The sequence below is a fragment of the Typopeltis vanoorti genome, chromosome 12, assembly GCF_054136105.1.
Source record: "Typopeltis vanoorti isolate ZY-2024b chromosome 12, IOZ_Tvanoo_1.0, whole genome shotgun sequence".
NCBI classification, from domain to species: Eukaryota; Metazoa; Arthropoda; class Arachnida; order Uropygi; family Thelyphonidae; genus Typopeltis; species Typopeltis vanoorti.
Genome location: NC_143560.1, coordinates 29,635,684 through 29,648,149, shown reverse-complemented (window position 1 = coordinate 29,648,149; position 12,466 = coordinate 29,635,684). Strand labels below are relative to the sequence as shown.

At 34.9% G+C, this 12,466-nt stretch overlaps 1 protein-coding gene across 2 annotated transcripts in view; it reads right to left on the bottom strand.

Moving 5' to 3' along the window:
* Positions 1–12,466, bottom strand: part of SWIP (strumpellin and WASH-interacting protein) — a 557,147-nt gene that overhangs the window by 370,182 nt on the left and 174,499 nt on the right. The window lies entirely within an intron of this gene.

Genomic DNA, 12,466 nt, shown 5'->3' with positions numbered 1-12,466 from the left:
TCAGAAAGTGGTACATAGGGGGATGTCAATCTACCAGATTTACCAGTAGCATAACTGAGGAATCAGTGCTTGGACCACTATGTTATTCAATCTATAGATTAATGATATCAGGAAGGATCTTACAGGAAATATTCAATTGCTTACTAATAATACAAAGCGTAGGGAAAACAATCAAGGATGCTATTGATATACAGTGGTTACAGAAAAATTTGAAGAGGCCAGAGCTGTGGTCAAATGATAATGGCTGTCAATTCAATGTTAGTAAGTGTAAAGTAATGCACTTTAGTATGATAAGAATTCCAATCACATGTTATACTGGTGGGATTATGCTCACAGAAATTTATGATACTAGAGATGTTGGAGCCATGGTAAATAAGAAGATGAAGTTCGAAGGTTGGTCTTACAACAAAAATTGCAACTACAACTCAGAGGATAATTGCAATACTGAAACATAGATTGCCATGTAAGGGTAAGGAAGCATTTTACCTCATTATAATACCTGGGATACCTGTGTGCAAATTCAGTCTTCTGGATTATGAGTAGATAAAGAAACTGTAGAAAAGAAGAGTTACAAATATTATTATTATCTCCATGGAGTCAGTAGACTCATCGTGGGAGACCCAAACTATCAAAACAATATCTATCATATCTCTTCTTGAATTCATTTACAGACGAAGAACTCACAACTGAGTCAAGCAATGCATTCCACTCATTCACCCCCCCCCCAGGTGAAAAACCTTGTTCTCACACCCTTCTTAACCACACTTTTCCTTAATTTCCAGGGATGATCTCTTGTTCTCCAATCACTATCCCACAGCTGAAACATTTCCCTTGCATCAATCTTATAAAAACCTTTTAGTAATTTAAATGTTTCTATCATATCCCCCTCTTCTCTGCCTATCAACCAACTTCTGCAATCCACAAGCTCTCAATCTATCAATGTAGGGAGATTTTTTTAGATCATTCACCAACTAAGTCACTCTCCTCTGAACCCTCTCCACAACTTCCTCATCTCCAAGGAATCCAGGTGACCAGACCTGAGCACAGTAATCCAAATGTGGAAGTATCAATGCTTTATATCATCATCATCAAATTCCTGACATTTACCCTCAAGGGGTGTACAGGATATGATAGTACTACATGAAAAATTTACATCATTATTAACTTCCTACCTACAATTTTCTGCCAAATCAATCTGTTACTGTCAAAGCTGTCAATTGACATGGTCAGATCTTATATTTATATATCTATCTTCTAAGGCACTTTTTACCGTATCAATCCACCTATATCTTGGTCTTTCTCTGGAAAGATTAGCCAAACAAGTGTTACCTGCCAACCTGGCAGAGAACACTTGTTTGGCTAATCTTTCCTCGCCCATTCTGTTTAAGTGACCATACCACCTGAGATTAGCTCTGCTAACGCATTCCTAGATGCTGACGATATCAAGTTCTTTCCTAATATCCCTGTTTTTAATATGATATTGCCATTGATGCCATCTGTTCATGCCCCTAATCTTTCTCAGGACTCTCATATCTGCAGTCTCTAGTCTTTGGACAAGTGTTTTACTTCTGACCTAGCTCTCAGATCCATAAGTTAAAACTGGTTTGAACACTGTCTTGTATACAGCCAATTTAGTGTTTTGACTAATTTCTCTCTTATTCCATATAAATTTATTCACTTGACTTCTTACCATACCAGCTTTGTTAATTCTGTCATCTATTTCCATATTTAATTTACCATCTTCACTAAAAATCAAGCCTAAGTAGCTGAAATGTTTTACTTGTTCTATAGGTTCTCCATTCACAATACAGCTGATATTTTCAATGCTCCTGCCTATTTTCATTATCTTTGTCTTGTTATTGCTGACCTTCATACCATATTTATCACAACAGTTATTCAATTTAGTCAGGGAATCTTGCAGGCTTGTAGCAGATTTATTTAGAAGTATAACATCATCCGCATAAAGCAAGGACCTGACATTAACATCTCCATTTTGATATCAGGTTTAATACCGCTTTCCTTCATAATGTAATCTATATAGATAATGAATAACAGAGGTGATAATGTACATTCTTGTCTGACAACAGATTTAACATTAAACCATCTCCCTGTACTTCATTCAATTCTAACTGCTGACTTACAACTCAAATAAAGACTAAGTATTGCTTGATATAATGATCCACTGACGCCATACAACTGTAGCGTTTTGAATAGCTTTTCTCTTGGCACCTTGTCATATGCTTTTTCCATATCTACAAAACTTAAATGCAGATCTTTGTTATATGCCCATGACTTTTCAACTATTTGTCGTAAAGTGAATACCTGATCCTGCCGGCCTCTATTTGGCCTGAATCCAGCTCGTTCCTTACCAAGCTTCTCTTCCACAATCCTTCTCAACCATTTCTCAAGTATACTGGCATAAATCTTACCAGGAACACTCAGTAGGGAAATATCTCTGTAATTCTCACAATCAGTTTTATTTCCCTCTTTATATATGGGTACTATGAGAGCTTTACTCCAATCGTCTGGAATCCGTCCTTCTGTTCAGGTCCTCTGAACTATGCAGTGTGTGTGTAGCCACTGAAAAACTTTTATACCTCCACACTTGAGCATTTCTGGTCTGATATCATCTACTCCAGCTGCCTTTCTACATTTCAGACTTTTGATTGCTTTTACTACTTCAAGCATGGATATGTATTCCTGACTGCATGCCTGGTCAGTATTTTTTATCACTGTGCTGTCATGACTGTTAGTTTCATTTAGCAATTTTTCGAAGTAATTACTCCATACTTCAAGAATATCTTTTTCTCCAGTTTTCATATCACCTTTGTCATCTCTAATTCCTTTTACAGCACTCTTTCCTCCATTTCTGAGCTTCTTCAACAACCTCCAGAATATCTTGCCACTTCTTGATATTTATTTTCTATGTTCTTGCGAAAGTCTTCCCATGACTTTTGTTTAGCTAGTTTTACACACTGTTTAGCTTTCTTACATTTGTCTCTGTATTCTCTAAGAGCACAAGCTGACTTATTTGTCAGGAACTTTTGATATGCTTTCTTCTTTTCCTTCACTGTCTCTTTAACTTCCTGTGTCTACCAAGGAGTTCTGATTTTTCTATCCTTGCAGACAACCTCACCACATGCCTCTCTGGCAGAATCAATCAATGTTTTCTTCAGAGCTTGCCACTGAATCTCCAAGGTTTGATTCGTGTTCTCAAACTCATTCATTTTTTCTTGAATAATGTTTGTATATTTTAGTCTACAGTTCACATCTGAGAGCTGCTCAACTTTTATTCGTTTTAAAACTTTCTTACATGGTCTTCTTTTCAATATGAAATTCAATTTTATCCTGCTTAAGACTAAATGGTGATTACTTCCAATTTCAAATCCTCTGTACACTGTAATGTCCTGTACCAGAGAGAAAACATCACTATCAACAATAATATAGTCTATGAGATTTTTCTTATTCCTTGCCTATTCTCTCCATGTGAATTTGTGCACATTTTTATGTTGGAACATGGTGTTAGTAATAACCAGTCCATGTCCTGAGCAGAAATCCAACAAGTATTTGCCATTATTATTAGCTTTGTTCTTTTCTCCAAATTTTCCCAAAATATTTTTTTATGTCTGACAATCATTTCCTACTCTGCTATTTAGATCCCCAACAAGGACCAATTCTGGTCCTTGACAGAAGGTTCTCCTGTGGGCCCATAGGCACAAATAAGTCTCACTGTCCAGTTCCCCATTCTGATATTGGTCCACATCACCCTACTTGAAATTGCCTGCCATTCAAGAAGATTAGCCTCATATTCGGTGTTGAATACTATGGCTACTCCTTCTTTTCCTTGATTGTTATTGCCTGAATATAACATTTTGAATTAATTGCTCAGAAAGAGCTCACCAGTTTTGATCTTTTTTTGTTTCAGTCACCCCTATTATGTCGATCTGGTACTAATCTAATTCCTCAGCTAGCGCCATTTCTTTGCCATTCAGGCTTCTTATGTTGATAGTACTGATCTTCAATTCTGGTGAAATTGAGTTGGGGTGTGTTTTAGGATTTGTTCCAGTAGCTGACTTTTCACTGTTCGCCCTGGTTCCCTGGCAAAAACAACGGGGGGGCCTTGTTTAACCGGGCGACACCCCAGCCGGCATGAAATTCTATCATGTTGTACCATCATTTAATATTGGGTTTAAGCCAATAAGAATACAATTTGGTCGGCTAAATCCCAAATTGCCAGTGCATCCTCGTTCATTCAGTATCCAGGTAGATACCTAACAGGGTGCACCCCGAGAAGGTTAGGATTGGACATTAGGTCAGAAGCCCTGGTCGGTTCTCCACATTCCTGTAAAGGCTATGTGGAGGTCTCCTCTCAGTTATACAGCTTTGACACTTAAGCACCCCTCAATGCTTTATAAAAGGGAATAATAACCTCTTTATCTCTGGATTAGTGTGTTCCTCAATAACCAAGTAATCCTATTTGCAATCTTGGACACCTTAACAATGTGTCCCCTGAACTTCATCTCCCTATCCACCAACACCCCTCAGTCCCTAGCCTCATCAATCTCTTCGAGTTCCATCAATGTGGTACACAGCTGGGGAAACTTTTAATCCCAAAATACATAACTTTTCACTTTTCCACATTGAACTGACATCCATTACCTTTTGCCCATTTTGCCAGCTTATTTAAATTACCCTGCAAACTCTCAACATCAACTTGATTTTTTATATTATGATATGATATTAGGATTATCGAATCAGATTATGATGGCAAATTGAGGGATTGAACACACTGGTAAATAGGAGAAAGAGGGGTGAGAGCTAAATATCAGGTAAAAGTTTTCATTATATGGATTATGGATGGTGGGGAGAGGATGGGAGAAGCATCCATGAAATAAAGTTTATGTACAGTTAACATGTTCACTGCCACGCTCCTTGGGCATAATTTGTTACCGCACGCCAAGCACTTTCACTTCTTCAAGGTCAGTACGAGTAATCTCGTAGCCACACGGTAATCGACATACGAGTATATTCATAGTTGGTATGTGAGGCTCATATACCAATTACGAGTATACTCATAGTTGGCAGCGAACGTGTTAAGGGGCTCGATTTTTCTCTCACAGAACAGTGAGCAAGTGCACTAATGTGAATGAGTTTAAAAGATGACTGCTTGTGTGGGTGATGTATGGCTTCCCTTGATAAGTCCTTGACTTCCTAGATGTTTCTGATAACAATAATAATACTTATTGGGACCTACAGAGTGATGTGAAGTAAACAAATTATGTGTGGCAAGGTTTTACATGTGACCAGCATTAATGTAAAAGTAGAATAAAACATAAAAATACAGTGTTTACTTTTATACCAGTAACTTAGCTATGCAGACAATGTAATTTCATATTGCTAGCATTTCAAAAACAAGTACAGTGCAGAAATGCTTATACAATTTTTTTTAAAACAATTTCACTTAGCTAGGTCATAAAAATAACTGGTACTCATCAATTAAATGTAATTCATTTTTCCAAAGGATATAATCTTGTCAATTTTAATAGTTACCATTGCAAACACGTCAAACATTATTATGCTCAGCTGTGGTGAAATAACTTTTGATGCTCAAATGAATCCAAAAACTTCAAAGTTTGAAGCAGAACAGTAGCAGACAGCAAGATTTTACTCACTGACCAGAAAAAAACTGTGATATACTCCTGTCTGGCCAGGACATAGCTGTGCACTCTGGTGTTGCCAATTTTCTCTGCTTATGAAGGAGTAAAGTATTAAAAAAATAAATAAATAAAAAATTTAAAAAAAATTAGATCAAATTAAAATCCCTGCAATCAGATGTGCAATGCTTTATGAAGCTATACATAATAGCTTTTTTAAGCATTCACTTATTCATTTTTTACTTTTCCAATTGCTACTGTCACATGGCACACTACTAATGATCCTCAAAAAACTGTTTTGACAAGTGGATGCATTAAATATGATAACAGATGCAACAAAAGAATTGCACTATTCATATAAATTAAAGATACCTAGAAATTATATACTTGCTTTATTATATAAAGCAAGAAATTATATACTTCACATCACTTGCCTTAGTATCCCATAATGCAAAGCACATCTCCTTGCAGACATGTATTATGCATAATGGGAAGCATTATGGGAAGGGTCACTACCCAGACCGGTTTCAATCTTCATTGAGGGGTCTCGTCAGTGGGAGCCAGATCAAGAAGTGATACCAAAGTTGAAGCAATGCAGAAGTCATATTTCCATATACAGGTAGCCAAAAGGTGTCACACCTTATTATTAAAATACTCTGGATTAGAGATAGATGTGTTGGAAGTTTTTCCACTTGGCTATACTATAAATTAAAGATGCCAAGAAATTATTCTTAATTTAATCCTTTATCCAAGTGTAAGCAAACAAAGTTTGTGCATGATCTATTTTCAGGAATGGGGCAACTCATATAACTAAAGCAAGTGGCGTAAAGTCATCAACTTCTTTATACGAGTTGCCCCAGTCCTGAAAATAGTTCAGGTGCAAACTTGTTTGCTTACACTCGGATAAAGGATTAAACCGAGTATAGGATTTCTTGGTATCTTTAATTTATAGTATAACCAAGTGGAAAATCTTCTAACAACTTGCACTTTTCATTTTTAAAAGACTACCTATGTTGAAGGGATGAAAATAACAGAATAGGACCGATTTTGCTTTATATCTACCTCCTATTAAGAATATCTCATAAGAATTTCAAGTTTTTATTTGGCCTCCCCTTATAATTTTTTTCCAGCTTAAAGTCAGCGATTTTGAATTTTTAGTAAACTTTGAGACAAATTTTTTCATAGAAGAAAGGCTTAAAATGCAAGAATGAAATTTGGGCATACATATTTCGCTACATGTATAAATGAAATACATAAAAAATTAGATGTACATTCAACCTTGGACCTATAAGGTAGAGTATAAAATGGGAAAAGAGTACATGGAACACTGAAAGTAGGTGGCCGCAATGTTGAAAAAAATTAGGTTGTCTGAAAATGCATATAAGAAATTAAAAAGTACATATTAAAAAATCAAAAACTGGGCCAAATATGAAAGGAAGATGCGATTAGTTTTTAAACCATAATTGTAAAAATTTTGTGGATCCAGTGAATAAAAATGGCCATCGTAATTAAGAGGATGCCAGGAAAAATCTAAAAAATACCAAATTCACTTTCATCAAAATGCAAAACTGTGCAGCTTCAATTTAATTTTCAATTTGATTTCACATGGAATGATCCCCATTAAAATGGATACTGCTTATCTGAAATGAAGCAATGTTAATGAGAAGGTTTATTATTTATTTTAATATTGAACACATATCACACATCTGTAATATAGGTAGGCTAAAGGTTAGACAGTCCAAAATCCCTGCTCTAAAAACCAAACATGCATTTTTTTTAAAGAAATTACAGACCTCCAAATAAAATGGGTGGTAGTCTCATAGCTGACAATGAAAATTATCTCCCACCCAAAGACATTCACAACCATTCATATCCACAGCATTTGTTGCAGAGCAGACACACTAACCATCAGTCAAGCAGTCTGGCTTTTAACTGCTCTCTTTGAGATAGTAAAAGAAATTTAAAGCTTTTTCAAGATTTTTTTGACCGAAAATTTATGTTTTCATCTATCATACAAAATATGAAGCAGAGTTGTGTAGTAATTCAAACGAAAAATAATGCCAGAAGATAAAGAAGAGTCTCCACCCAAATCAATCCCATGCACGAGAGGCCCACAAAACCTATAACACAATAGTGTTCAGGGAGAGAGAGAGAGAGGGAATCTGTTAATGGTTCTTGGAGAACCGGATTCATTGGGAAAATGATATGGGAAAGGCTATTCCACAGGATAGGAAATATATGGAATGGGAGAGAATGACCAATTATAATATTATTATAAAAGCAATTATATATTTTAGCTAAACATGATTTTATACAAAAGTGAAATGTGGGCAATAAAAAAGAAAAGACCAACAAAGAATAATATCACCAGAAATAAATTTCTAAGAATAGCAGGTTAAAAAAAAAAAAGGAAGAAATACTTCAAGAACTACAACGAGAAACATCTTCATGATTCATTATAGAAACGAATGGATTCAACATGTGAACAGAATGTCAATGAACAGATTATAGAAAGAATACTAATTATAAACCAAAAAGAAAAAGAAACAGAGTATCCTTAAAAAGATTATGTAAGGCTGAAACAGGACAGTAGGCCTAATACTGTGAAAGGGAGAAGAAATTATAAAAATCATCTACCATTTTAATATATAACAAACATTCATACCCTCTTGCAATTCAAACCTGTACTCTGTTAATGGCAAATTCCAGACTTACTTGGCTACCATGGATGGCACTCCTGTTGTTAAGAAAAAGTACTTTACAAATAAAATATGGAATAATGGCAAAATTTTCTCTCTCTCTTTCTGAAAAAATAAAACAAAACACAGCAAACAAATCAAATACCAGTTCACTTGTACATGTAAATACTCCAAAGCTACAGATAGCCATGTAAAGAAGGAAATAATATGAATCAGTGAAGACCCTGCTTGAACCTATGCAACACTTAATTGTAAATCTGCCAGCCTGGTTGGCCAAGTGGTTAGTGTACCAGCTCTCCACATCTATTTGTCCATAGAATTTTCCTTACCAAACAAAATAGCCAAACTTCATTGTGAAGTTAAACAAGGATGATGGGAGGAAACTGTGCTTGGAGAAAGTCTAAAGTATCTTTACGAGGAGCATTGGTGAGGACTGACCTTCATGTCATTTTGTTACGGTGTGATGTTTTCTATATTGACAAAGTGAGCAGAATTTTTAATGTGTGAAGAGATGCTGCCAGTATCTTGGGTGAGTACTTTAGCTAAATGTTTTACAATTAAAGTAATGAATAACCAATGCATGAGCATTGCTACAAGGCTTATACATTAGTACAATGAATGAATAATGCATTTGAATGAAGACTATAAGACAATAAAATTCAATCAAAGGGTATATATTTTCAAACATGAAATATATATATGTAGACACTAGTAAGGAAATACTTTGCAAACATGCAGAAAGTATACGGTATACAGGGAAAGCAAAAAACACTGACTGGGTTTTCAGATCCATTCTTAAATCCTTGTTTTCTTTGGTGCCCAGTACTAGTTTGTGAAGACAAATAAGAACCCTTAAATATAGAGGAAAGAGTACTGTAAAACAAATCAGATTATAAGGTGACATAAACTGAACATAAAATTATTTTGAATGTCTGGAGTACTATGATAATTTACTAAATAAAACAAGCCGTGACAGAAAAACAGTAACTAATATTGAAATGTAGTCATTTCTGAAATGTTGAAGTGGAATGAAATGTAGAAATGTCTTCTTCTTTTGCCATTTTATGTCCACTGCTGGACAAAAGTTACCCCCAAAGTCCTTCATTCAGTCCTATCTTGAGCTTTGCTATGCCAATTAGTTCCAGCCATCTCTTTAATCTCATCCTCCCCTCCATCCTATAGATTTCGTCTTCCTGTAGATCTCTTTCCATCTTTGGGATACCATTCAAATATCAATGTTGTCCATTTTTCTGTGTTATTTCATGCAATATGACCTGCCCATTGCCATTTGTATCTTTTAATGGCTGTTATACTGTAATGTCTCTCCCTAGTCTGAGCTCTGACCCAAGTACAAGGGCAGTCTGAAAAGTTCTTGGCCTAACAATGAAAAAACGAATTTATAATTTCAAAATTATTTTTATTTTTCAACATAATCTCCCTTAAGACTAGTACATTTATTCCAGTGCCATTATCCCATCCCTGTAGTGGTTCTCAGTAAGATCTAGAAAATATCCCTCTACAACTGCAATCATCTCCTGATTCGAAGAAAAACACTGACCAGCGAGGAAGAGTTATAGTTTTGGGAAGAGATAGAAGTCAGAGGGAGCCAAATCTGGGGAATAGGGTGGATGTTCCAATAATTCATAGTGTAGATCCCTTAATTTTCCCATTGCCAAAACACTTTTGTGGGCAGGTGCATTGTCCTGATGAAAGATGATTGTTTTCTTTTGCAAATTGGGTCTTTTCTCAAGAATTTTTTCGTCTAGTCTGGTTAAAAGATTAAAATAACATTCCCCGGTTATTGTTTTACCCTTTTCAAGATAATTAATAAACAAAATGCCTTTAGCATCACAAAACACCGATGCCATGAACTTTTCTGCTGATGGAACCTTCTTTGGCGCTGAACAACTAGCTTCTGTCCACTGTATTGACTGCTGTTTAGATTCTGGTGTACAATAGTGAATCCAAGTCTCATCCATAGTAATAAATCGATGCACAAAATCAGTTTTATTCTTGTTAAAATGCTCCAAGCACTGTTCAGAGATTTTCATGCGAGTGCGTTTTTGATCTGCTGTGAGCAAGTGCAGCACTCATCTTGTGCAAAGCTTTTTCATTTGCAATTCTTCATGCAAAATATATCCTACCCATTCTTTTGAAATGCCTATAGTCTCAGCAATTTCACGCACTTTGACTCGCCAGTCATCCAATACCATATAGTGCACTTGATCAATGATTTCTGGTGTTGTTACACTTTTTGGACGTCCTTCACATGGATCATCTTTATGGCTGGTACAGCCACATTTAAACTTGGCAGCCCATTTCTTAATTGTCGAAAAAAAAGGAAGGAGAAGAGTGCCCATAAACTTTTTGTGAACTTCGAATGAATTTCTTTTGGTGTTAAACCTTCTTTTACAAAGAATTTTATAACCACATGATATTCAATTTTATCAATTTTATCCATTTCAAGGGATACAGACAACACTTTTGCTTCAGACAGTTGTATAAAACACACTACTTGATAGAATGACTTGCAATTTCACATGGATGCTAATAACAGATGTACCAACTTAGAAAAAAAAATCTTGCTGATAGTATTGCCATCTATGGTCAAGGCCGAGAACCTTTCAGGCTACCTCATATTATGCTTTCTATCTAGAATGGTAATACTGAGTAATGATCTTTCCATTTTCCTCTAAAAAATTCTCAACTTATTGATCAATTTTTTAGTCAAAGTCCACATTTCTCTTCAACATATCTTGATCGGAAGTATGCAACTCTCAAATATTTTTTTTTTAAGCAGAGTGGAATGTTTCCTTTGAATGTTTCAAATGTTTTTTTTCAAAGACTATCCAACCAAGTCGAATTCTATGTACAACTTCTTCATGGTCTCCCTCTACTAGTTTTCCATTTATACTGCTTTTTGGCAATGTATTTATGATACATTATTTTTGATTTGTTGTGTTTACATTTAATCTTTTCTTTCAACTCTCTGCATTCAACAAATTACACAATACAACATTAATTAACTTTAATGAAAGTACAAATATTTGGTACTGAAAATAACATTACATCATTAGTGTGTAGAAACAAGCATCAAAAAACAGGAATACAAGATACATATAAAATCAGTTTATCAGTTAAAAACCATTGCTGAGAGCTAGAAATTAATATTAATAAATAATATTAAAATTATTTTTGAAGTTTATATAAAATGAGAATCTCCCAAACTTTTGGGAGAGAGACAACTGTTCCAATTCAGGTTAGGTTGATGTAAAAGGCCGATGTAGTTTACCAAAGGTGGAGACAGAGGGCTACCCATGATGAGGCCTTCAAACCTCTCTCTATAGATCTTGTTTTTCCAGCTGAAATATCCTGATAGTATAACAATTTAAAAATCTTCACATCAGGAGGAAAATCATCATATAGTAAATTAATAGTGTCAGATAACAGAATGTTAGTAAATAGAGAAACAATTTCAAAACTGACTAACATATCCAACTCTTGTATTTGAATATTCTTGATTTTTCGAGAAAACAAGTGAAATTCTTGATAAATAATCTGGATTGTCCAATATGGGTAGTTAATAGATGTGAAAGAAATTTAGCAATTTTATCAGTGGGAGAGTCAATACAATTTACAATGAGTCTTACTTTGACAACCTTCTTTATGAATTTCTGGGGAACCATATAAAAGAAAAGTCCTTCCAAAATGGGTGCATAACTTATACAAAGTATTTGGATCCCAGCTAACAACTTTATTGAGGAACTTAATTGTTTAATCTGTGTTTCTGTAAGGTTATAACTAATTTCTTTATAGGCGGATGTATCCTGTAAAAGGCAATCTATCTTCCTTTCATAGTGAGCCTTATCCATTACCACTACAGCTTTTCCTTTATCCACTTTTGAAATAGATATACGGTTCTTTTGTCTTAATGAAAGCAGCACATGGATTTCAATAGTAGATAAATTACATAGAGGTAATTTGCTTCTGAAGAATATAATAGCAACTTCAAAGTGTAGTTTATTAGCATCTTCACTTGAAAGTCCTGAAAAATTGCATTCGATATTATGTAAAAATATTAAGATACAGAATGGATTTAGGTACTACAGAAAA